Here is a 9,231-nt window from a genome sequence, read left to right on the forward strand (position 1 = left end):
GGCACATGTGTGTGTGTATAAATATATATATACACACACACGGCTGACGTAAGTAGTAACAAGGACAAGCCCTGCCTGATTCTGCTGAAGCCATTTTAAAAGGAGTCTGACAAGAGATTTTGCACTACCCAACACCACCAGGTAGTAGATTAAGGTAACAAGTTTTATTCTGCTGCAAGAGTATCCGCCAAAAGAGGAAGTGTCCAGCTTCTAGTGCTCCAACCCCTCCCAGTTGATTAACGGCTCTGGTTCTATGACAATGAAGACAAACTAAGCCCTCAATCAACTGGGCTGAGGGATGCAGCACTGGCCCCCTATTGCCATTCAGGGCACCAGCCTGGCCCTTGTTAGACTCCTTATTTAGAGTAGCAGGCATTGTTATGGCTACAGTATGCAGCTGCATTTTAGACTAGTTTTATATTGCCAAATTGTAACAAGTTTCAGGAACGTAGAACTGTGCCCAGTGCACAAAGGGCTAGACATGGTAGATAGGGACCTGAGTGGCCTGCAAAGACCCCTGACCAAACACCTTTGGTATGAATTGGAACATTAGTAGCAAGCCAGACCCTTCGACACCAGTGCCAAGCCTCACAAGCATTTATTCTGTGTAGCAAGTGATGACAGACTAAACAAATACAACTATATATTTTATTACAGTCCAGACAATTATTGCCCTCACATGAGTTAGTATAATGAAGCTTACAGTAGTTTGGAAAGACAACTTGTTATACATAATGTTATCAGCATAACAAGCTTTATCATGAGTTCTTAATTCCACCAACGCACAGCAATTTGTTGAATGCACTCTACATATCGTAATTCATCAATCGCAGGAATCTTCCAGCTAGACCTAAACAAAAAAACAAAAGTTTCAGTACTTGCAAGAATAAAGCAAAAGTCAAGACCACAATGAATGCTGGTCTCAGTCCCATATCCGCAGCTCTCATTCAATCTGTCCACTAATAGTTAGGTCATCACTGACCAGTTAAAGTTCTCCTATAAAGTCAGCCTTTTACTCACCTCTGCAGTCCCTGGGCAGTCAAACCTGCGCACACAAAAAAATATATATGTTTAACATCTGACACTGTAGCAGTGGCTTATTACTAGAGCTATGGCTACATAAGGCTGCTGTTTGCAGGAACTACTAAACAATGGAGTCTTAGTCCTTCAGATCAGTGATCCCCCAACCACTAGGCTGCAGATCATTTGGTACTGGGCTGTGGTATCTGCCCCTGGCAACCTCAGGCAAAAACTACACCAAGCTGGTGCAGTTTTTCTACCAGATTGTCTGCTGTGGAAAGATGCTGAGCATTTAGCCGGCCTGCTACTACTTAGACCAGACCCAGTGTTTTACCCCATGGTGCGGTAGAGATTTAATTGGGTTTACCCTGATAATTAGCAACTGATCGTTCCAGGAAATTTGAGAACATGTCCTGTACAACTATGCTAAACAGAGCTTCTCTAGTTACTAGATTGAGCCTATAGGGCAAGCGTGAAACAAAGACTGCAAGTCAGAGTGGAAAATAATCATCAGTTTTCGCATCTGACGGCACTTCCTATTGCATAGTCTCATCATATTACAGTCTTGTTTGTTGCACCCATGTAGTATAAATAGATTCATATCCCAAAACATACCTAGTCTGGATGGGACTTCGACTTCCGTCCAATAGCCGTGTACATTGTCCCTGGAAAAGTAAAAAGCCCAGGTTAGTTGTGCAGGTGTTTGAGTTACACAAAGCCTCAAGCCACAACCAGGATTTAGTCAGAAAACACTTCTCAACAAAAAATATCTGCCGGTAATTCCAGCTGTTTTGTTTAGATGTCATCATGTATCCCAGTAGAAGGGCAGAGACTTCTAGCAGTGGCAGGCCTAGAGTTTAGTGAGTCTTCGTTAAACAGGACACATCCTGTTGCATAAAATAGCTTTAAAAAAATAAATAAGACTATGAGGCACCCGCATTTCTCATGTCTATGTAGTCAGTGAGGTGCTTTATGGCAGCTGCAATGTTTGGGAGTTCATGGATATTTGACAATTAAAGGGGTATTCACAAAATTATGTAACCCATCCACAGGATGTTATAATTTTATCATGGGGAGGTGGCACCACTGAATTTTCCGATTGCTTGTAACAAGTGTCCCAGACACATGCCTCCGCAGTGCGATTACGGTCTGTCATTCCCATAGACCTTTAGAGTACATAGCTCAGCTGCTGGTCATTCTCAGACTGGCTGGAGCAGTGGGTGCATGCGCCATTCAAGCTCCTCAGTGCATTGAGGAGGATCTGTGGGTGTGAGACCCCTGTTCTAGTAATATGCGGGGGTCCCAGCAATCACTAATACTGTGGATAGGCATTTTAGGAATACCGCTAACTATTAGTGTCTTCTGGAGGAGATGGAGTATAGCCACCTCCGATATATATGGTCACATGTCAAAAGTTGGAATCTACATGCAGCACCTTGATACATCTGCAGACGAGCATACAAACGTTGCTAAGATCTCAAAATAATTAGCCACCTCTAGTGCCAGAGTTCAGCTAGAAGCCTGGCAGACGTTCTTAAACAGAAAAAAAATAAATAAATTTAACTTACCACCTTTCTTACAGGCTACATTGTGCAGGTCACCTGAAAAAAAAAATAAACTAAAGTTATCTTGACAAATTGAGTAATTTATCCAAGTAAATGCCCCTGGTCAGTGCACAAGAAGATATGCTCTGAATAGAACCACAATACAGAGCCCCAGATACCATTGTGCCCATTTCCCCATCACTGTGATCACCACCCAATTACAAAAACAAGCCTAGCAACGTTGTAGTAGCAAAGGTATGCCAGACCACCACCAAAACAACCAACCTGGAATAGGTTTCAGCTCTGACATGTTCACGCTTTGCATTATGAGGCCATCAGAAGTGGATCTTTTAGTGCCACTTCATTTAAAGGTCACTCCTGAGCTTGTCAGCAAAACACCCTGAGCAGCATGGAGAGTGATACATTGCATGCAGTCTTAAGATGTAGTCCTGGGACTGGAGGGTTGCTTTAAGTATGTGTATATGGCGTATTACCTAGTGCCCTCTAGTTGTGCCCCTCTGCAGTGGATCTGCTGTTTTAGGTCCCCCAAGTGCTGTCCCAAAAATGGCTGCTGAAAGTAGTTTCTCAGACCTCAGACTTGACAGAACAGTTCATGTGAGCAGCTCTGGGAAATCTGACCAGAGGGTGTATTAAAATGGCTACAATGCTTCTGAGACAGGGCACTCTGCTCTGGATATGCAGTTTTAGAGGGGGCAGGGCAACTTAAGGGCACTAGGTAATATTACTCCATGTACCCCCACCACATTTATAGTTTCTCCCCCCTTAAGACTGGAGGGTCGCTTTAAGGACCACAGCTGGTACTTAGAGGCTCTGTCACCAGATTTTGCAACCCCTATCTGCTATTGCAGCAGATAGGCGCTGCAATGTAGATTACAGTAACGTTTTTATTTTTAAAAAACGAGCATTTTTGGCCAAGTTATGACCATTTTTGTAATTATGCAAATGAGGCTTGCAAAAGTCCAAGAGGGTGTGTTTAAAAGTAAAAGTCCAAGTGGGCGTGTATTATGTGCGTACATCGGGGCGTTTTTAATACTTTCACTAGCTGGGCGCTCTGAAGAGAAGTAACATCCTCTTCTCTTCAGAACGCCCAGCTTCTGACAGTGCAGATCTGTGACGTCACTCACAGGTCCTGCATCGTGACGGCCACATCGGCACCAGAGGCTACAGTTGATTCTGCAGCAGCATCAGCGTTTGCAGGTAAGTCGATCTTACCTGCAAACACTGATGCTGCTGCAGAATCAACTGTAGACTCTGGTGCCGATGTGGCCGTCACGATGCAGGACCTGTGAGTGACGTCACAGATCTGCACTGTCAGAAGCTGGGCGTTCTGAAGAGAAGAGGATGTTACTTCTCTTCAGAGCGCCCAGCTAGTGAAAGTATTAAAAACGCCCCGATGTACGCACATACACACCCACTTGGACTTTTAAACACACCCTCTTGGACTTTTGCAAAACTCATTTGCATAATTACAAAAATGGTCATAACTTGGCCAAAAATGCTCGTTTTTTAAAAATAAAAACGTTACTGTAATCTACATTGCAGCGCCGATCTGCTGCAATAGCAGATAGGGGTTGCAAAATCTGGTGACAGAGCCTCTTTAAATGAAAAAAAAAAAAAAGTTTGCTGCATGTTATCCATGTAAGGAAAGAGTTCAGTGGGCAGGTGGGCACAACTATGACAATTATACTGGCAGCTGGGAACTATGTATTATGGAGCCAGTCTGAAAACATGAGGAATTTAAGCCCCATAACTGGTGTTCCTTGTATCCTGCAGGGGGTAGTCACGGTTAAAATAGTGTTCTGTTCAAGTAGATTTCCTATCCGTACTCCTAAGGACAGCACTGCTCTATTGTTACAGCCAGCACAGGCTTCAGTCATGGCCTAGTCAGGGGATCTCTAACACCATTCAGGTAAACCAAAAACTTTAGTGACTTGCAGAGCGCCATGACAGACCAAAAACAACATTTTAAGTTTGACTGGAGTGCCAGTCTTCATGGTGGACCTTGCTGGCTTCAGTCCCATATCCGCAGGAGTCATCCAACAGTCTCCAAATGTCAGTCATCACAAACCAGCAAAGCACACCATTTCACCAACTTGTTTTCAATGCAAAAAATTGTAAAAAAGGTCCTTACCCGTCATAACCATAAGTCATTTAGCCATTGGGTACCAATGCTTCTAGAAGCACTCCTGAAATAAAACAAAGATCATAAGATCAGTCATGAGTTCACAAAAACTAAATGGTAATAAACACAAAAGATTTATATGCCCGGCACTACCAACTGCTTAGCCCATTAGACAGGGCATAGTAGTACAATGCAGCTTTGTAGGAGGGTTGAGTGACAGCTTGTGGCACCAGTTACAAACCCCAGCTGTCAAAGCCCCTCCGTTTTTTCTTGCATATTGTTGGAGGTGCTGCTACAATGCTTGCTGCAGCCCATGGTCAACATGCTTCAAAATCTACATATGAAGGACAGGCCAAATGGCACGTACTTCCCCCAAAAGTAATGTGTTGTGGGATAAGTCCTTCACATTGTAGACATCACCTACCCTGTGGTTAGGGGCTACATGATTATTAAGGGTCCAACCGGTAGGACCCCCAGCAAGAACAGAGTCACTCGCAGTGACCTATGAGATGCTTGGGACTTCGAGGGTGTGTCCAGAAGCTCCATCTAAATTAATGGAGCGCCAGAAGCATTTATTATGGAGCTTCCAGACACGCAAGCCAAACAGACCTCAGAAGTCCCAAGCTTCTCACAGAGCACATCGGGGGACTTTGCTAAGGGTCCCATTGGTCAAACCCCTAATCACATGCATCCCCTATCCTAAGGATAGGGCATACATGTGTTTTGTGGGACAACCCCTTTAAGGCTACATGAAAATGATAAATTGTGCACCAAATCCACACAAGTATCTGCAGTGTGGATTTTGCCTGCAGAATTACTGGTGCATTTGATGTGGGAACATAGCCTCACTAGTACAGGCCCTTACTGTAACTATGTTCTTGACCTAAGAAGAGATAAATAAATACCTTAAAGTGGGTCCAAAAAGCTTCTACACATCATATACCCTAAAAAATATAAAGTGAACACAATGAAACCAGCTACAATCAGGAGAAAGATACGCAAGGCCCTGTTCACATCAGTGTTGCCCTTCCGTTCAGGGATTCCATCAGGTTAAAGTTGTTTTGACAATAGCGCAGTCGACTGCTATTGATTTAGTCAAAACTTATCCACAACAGTGACAAACAGAAACCATTAGCAAAGTTTCCATCACCATTGAAATCAATGGTGATGGAACCTGAAGCGAAGGCTTTCGTTTGCCTTTCCGTTGATGAGTTAACCAGACAGAAGCCTCCAACAGAACTCCTCAATGGAAGGGCAACGCTGATGTGAACAGGCCCTAAAGGAACACTAGCCAAAACAGATACACTAATGCCCAAGTATGGGGAGTTAACTACAATGAATCATGCCCTGCACCCATTAAACAACCATGTCAGATTTGCCCAGAGTACTCTTTAAATCGGCTCTGTCACCAGATTATAGGTGCCCTATCTCCTACATATGACCGGCACTGTAATATAGATGTTATTTTATTTTGAAAAACAATCATTTGAGTAATTTTAGATTTATGCTAATTAGTTACTTAATAGACAACTGGGCGTTTACCTTTTGACCAAGTGGGCATTGTACAGAGGTGTCATACACTTCATTCATGCCTGTGATCTAGCAAGATCACGCACTGCTGTCACATACTCCCACATTAACTTTACCAAAGTGTCTTGTGAATAGACACCTCCAGCCAGGATGCAATGTCTATTCACACGCCCGACACGTCGGTAACGTTTGTGAATGACAGAACAGCGTGATCTGCGAGTAAGTCCCACACAAACTTTACCGAAGTTTTGGGATTGTGAATAGAAGTTGCATCCTGGCTGAAGGCACTCTCAAGACACTTTGGTAAAGTGAGTGCGTATGTGACAGCATGATCTCACGAGATTATGCTAATGGAGAGAAGTGCATGACGCTGATTGGTCAGCATTATACACTTCTCGTTACAACGCCCAGTTGGTCATTAAGAAACTCATCAGCATAAATCTAAAATTGCTAAAAATAAATGAATTTGATTTTCAAAATAAAAACCAGTTACCTACATTACAGCGCCAATCAGATTATGTAGGAGATAGGACACTTATAATCAGGTGACAGAGCCTCTGAAGACAGTCAATAGAAGTCAACACCCTTAACCTATTAATTGGTCACATGCTTTTGTGCAAGTAACCTTTGACCTGTGGGGCACCAGTTGCTAACACCCCCCCCCCCCCCAAACACTGAAACAAAGAGGCAGAAGCACTTCTGCTGCAGTGCCCGCCCCTTGGGGTATTTTTTTTGGAGGCAAGGCTAGCTGAAGACACTCATGTCTGAGCCTGTATCTAACCCCATCTTGCCAGGACAAGTAAACCCATCATAACCAGAGTCACCACACAGCTGAGCACTTCTGCTCTTGTGTCAGCAATCGGTGGGAGTCTCAGTACTTCGACCCCCACAGACCAAAACTGCCAACATGTCAGACGTTTAATAGGACAGCTACATTTACAATCACAGTATAAACCATCTTCAGCAGATTTCACACCACTAGCTATATTTACTCTACTGCAGAACATCACATCGGTATCATTGATAGGACTGCCCTGACTGAAGGACGGGAGGGGGCGCCATTCCGGAGACTCGGGAGGGGGCGCCATTCCGGAGACTCGGGAGGGGGTGCCATTCCGGAGACTCGGGAGGGACACGTGTTAGCTCCCATAATGTTGCTATTAGGTACAGAACCTGAACAGCGACCGTCAGGAACTGTCTTTCTGGGCTCATAATGGCCACAACAACCATTAGTCAGGCCGGTCACAGCTTGGATTAGAGCCGCTGCACACAACACTGAGGGAATCACTGAAAACCGCACTTACCGCCATAGCTTCAAAGCCGCGTGTTAAGGAGCAGGGCGCCCACTCTCCACCTGCAATGAAAATCAGCTATTAACATTGTACACAGGGTGCGTCGGGAACAACCGCAGTATTCATACTACTGCTGTATTTCCCCATAAAGTTGCTGATCACCGGCACAGATGAGCCAGAGCAGCGACCGTCGGAAGAAAACCTTCATGTCGGCCTCTGTTTGACCGCGTTAGATACAGAGACCTCTAACCCGGCTTCGATCAGGGCCTGCGCACATGTATAAAACCGATAAATATTCACCTCATCACCGCCATGTGACGCTAAGGGGCCGATCCGTATGGGGACGCGGGTGTAGCAGCAGCCAGCATAAGCGGATGGCCGCAGATTGTACCACACTACACCCTGTCACCGCCATGTCCGAGCAGAAAGAGAATGTTCGCAGCGCGCATCAGCCTTTTGTACAGCTGAAGCCGACACTACGTGCTCTCTGATTGGTTGAGACTTAAGTGGGCGGATCAGAGCAACGCATGATGGGATATAATAGTGTCAGAAGGTTAGGGCGACATGAGAAAGAAATAATCTTTCAAACAATGAACCATATTCACGCGGTACGAATTTGCCATATGCCATTGTTTAGAAAATCCGTGGCAGAAATCCACTGCTGACACTCGGATTTCTGCAGCTGGTAGGCCATGGATCCGCATGCTTTAGTCCCATTTCAGCTCAGAATCTGACAATGATTAATCAATGGTGACACTCTTCCAAGCATGATGCCCCATCAGGTCATGTCTACTGCGCTCAGTGGGCTCTCCGATGACTGCCCAGCATTGCCAGGAGGAGAGTGGGCACTGAGCTTAGACAAATGCTGCATTAGGGTCCCCCGCTGATCAGACATTTATGGCATATCCTAGCAATGTATCATAAATGCAGGGGGCGCTGCTAGAGGACAAGGTATCTTTAATATGGTATGCAATGGAGCATGGCACAATTTTTTTCATAGATTTCACATAGAAACCGTGAAAAAACCTCTTTGTGTCTCTACATATAAAATCGGAAATGCACAGAGGTCCAGTATTGGCGCACAGCAGTCTATGGGCGCCATATTATAGATCAGTACAACACAGGCCTTAACCCCTTTGTGCACCACAACATAATAGCACTTCCTGGGGGGGGTTGTATGGAGTGGGCTTAACCCATGAGTGTCAGCTATGCGGGTGTCAGCTATGTATTATAGCTGACTCCCAGGACTAGCGGCCAGGAACAGCGCAATCGCTGAGTTGTCAAAGGGGGTTGCCCCCTCTTTCTAAACCATTAGATGCCGCGGGCGATCGTGTAATCTAAGGCGTTAGAATGAGGGGGCAGCCCATATCCCCCCCCCCCCTCTGCGACACAATAACAGAAGCCTGTAAAATGACAATATACCTCAATACATTAGTATTGCAGTGTATTGTACTGACGATCGCTGGTTCAAGTCCCCTAGGGGAGCTAATAAGATGTGAAAAAAAAAGTTTAATAAAGTTTTTAGTAGTGAAATAAAAAATAAATAAATATTAAAAGTTCAAAAAATAAAAACTTTTTCCCATTTTTCCTCTAAAGTAATGTAAAAAATAAAACAAAATTGGTATCGCTGAATCTGTAAAAGTCTGAACTATTAGGGTATGTTCACACGGCGGGGGTCCGTAACGGCTGAATTTACGGGGAT

At 44.6% G+C, this 9,231-nt stretch overlaps 1 long non-coding RNA gene and 7 other non-coding genes across 8 annotated transcripts; all 8 read right to left on the bottom strand.

The window, feature by feature from the left end:
* Positions 1 to 634: 634 nt before the first annotated feature.
* On the bottom strand, positions 635 to 7,969 carry LOC142742936 (uncharacterized). The gene is made up of 8 exons (XR_012881461.1): positions 7,830 to 7,969; positions 7,542 to 7,591; positions 5,613 to 5,651; positions 4,717 to 4,771; positions 2,589 to 2,621; positions 1,636 to 1,685; positions 1,021 to 1,045; positions 635 to 850 (listed from the first exon to the last, which is right to left on the bottom strand). It is a non-coding gene; the product is annotated as an uncharacterized LOC142742936 (long non-coding RNA).
* LOC142747842 (small nucleolar RNA SNORD99) lies at positions 915 to 986 on the bottom strand. Its single transcript, XR_012882075.1, has one exon. It is a non-coding gene; the product is annotated as a small nucleolar RNA SNORD99 (small nucleolar RNA).
* LOC142747814 (small nucleolar RNA SNORD49) lies at positions 1,510 to 1,580 on the bottom strand. The gene has a single exon (XR_012882051.1). It is a non-coding gene; the product is annotated as a small nucleolar RNA SNORD49 (small nucleolar RNA).
* On the bottom strand, positions 1,761 to 1,831 carry LOC142747841 (small nucleolar RNA SNORD65). The gene has a single exon (XR_012882074.1). It is a non-coding gene; the product is annotated as a small nucleolar RNA SNORD65 (small nucleolar RNA).
* On the bottom strand, positions 4,589 to 4,657 carry LOC142747843 (small nucleolar RNA SNORD99). The gene has a single exon (XR_012882076.1). It is a non-coding gene; the product is annotated as a small nucleolar RNA SNORD99 (small nucleolar RNA).
* On the bottom strand, positions 4,904 to 5,035 carry LOC142747823 (small nucleolar RNA SNORA44). The gene has a single exon (XR_012882059.1). It is a non-coding gene; the product is annotated as a small nucleolar RNA SNORA44 (small nucleolar RNA).
* Positions 7,372 to 7,502, bottom strand: LOC142747806 (small nucleolar RNA SNORA16B/SNORA16A family). The gene has a single exon (XR_012882044.1). It is a non-coding gene; the product is annotated as a small nucleolar RNA SNORA16B/SNORA16A family (small nucleolar RNA).
* On the bottom strand, positions 7,661 to 7,800 carry LOC142747805 (small nucleolar RNA SNORA16B/SNORA16A family). Its single transcript, XR_012882043.1, has one exon. It is a non-coding gene; the product is annotated as a small nucleolar RNA SNORA16B/SNORA16A family (small nucleolar RNA).
* Positions 7,970 to 9,231: the final 1,262 nt, after the last annotated feature.

Source organism: Rhinoderma darwinii, chromosome 2 (assembly GCF_050947455.1).
Source record: "Rhinoderma darwinii isolate aRhiDar2 chromosome 2, aRhiDar2.hap1, whole genome shotgun sequence".
NCBI classification, from domain to species: domain Eukaryota; kingdom Metazoa; phylum Chordata; class Amphibia; order Anura; family Rhinodermatidae; genus Rhinoderma; species Rhinoderma darwinii.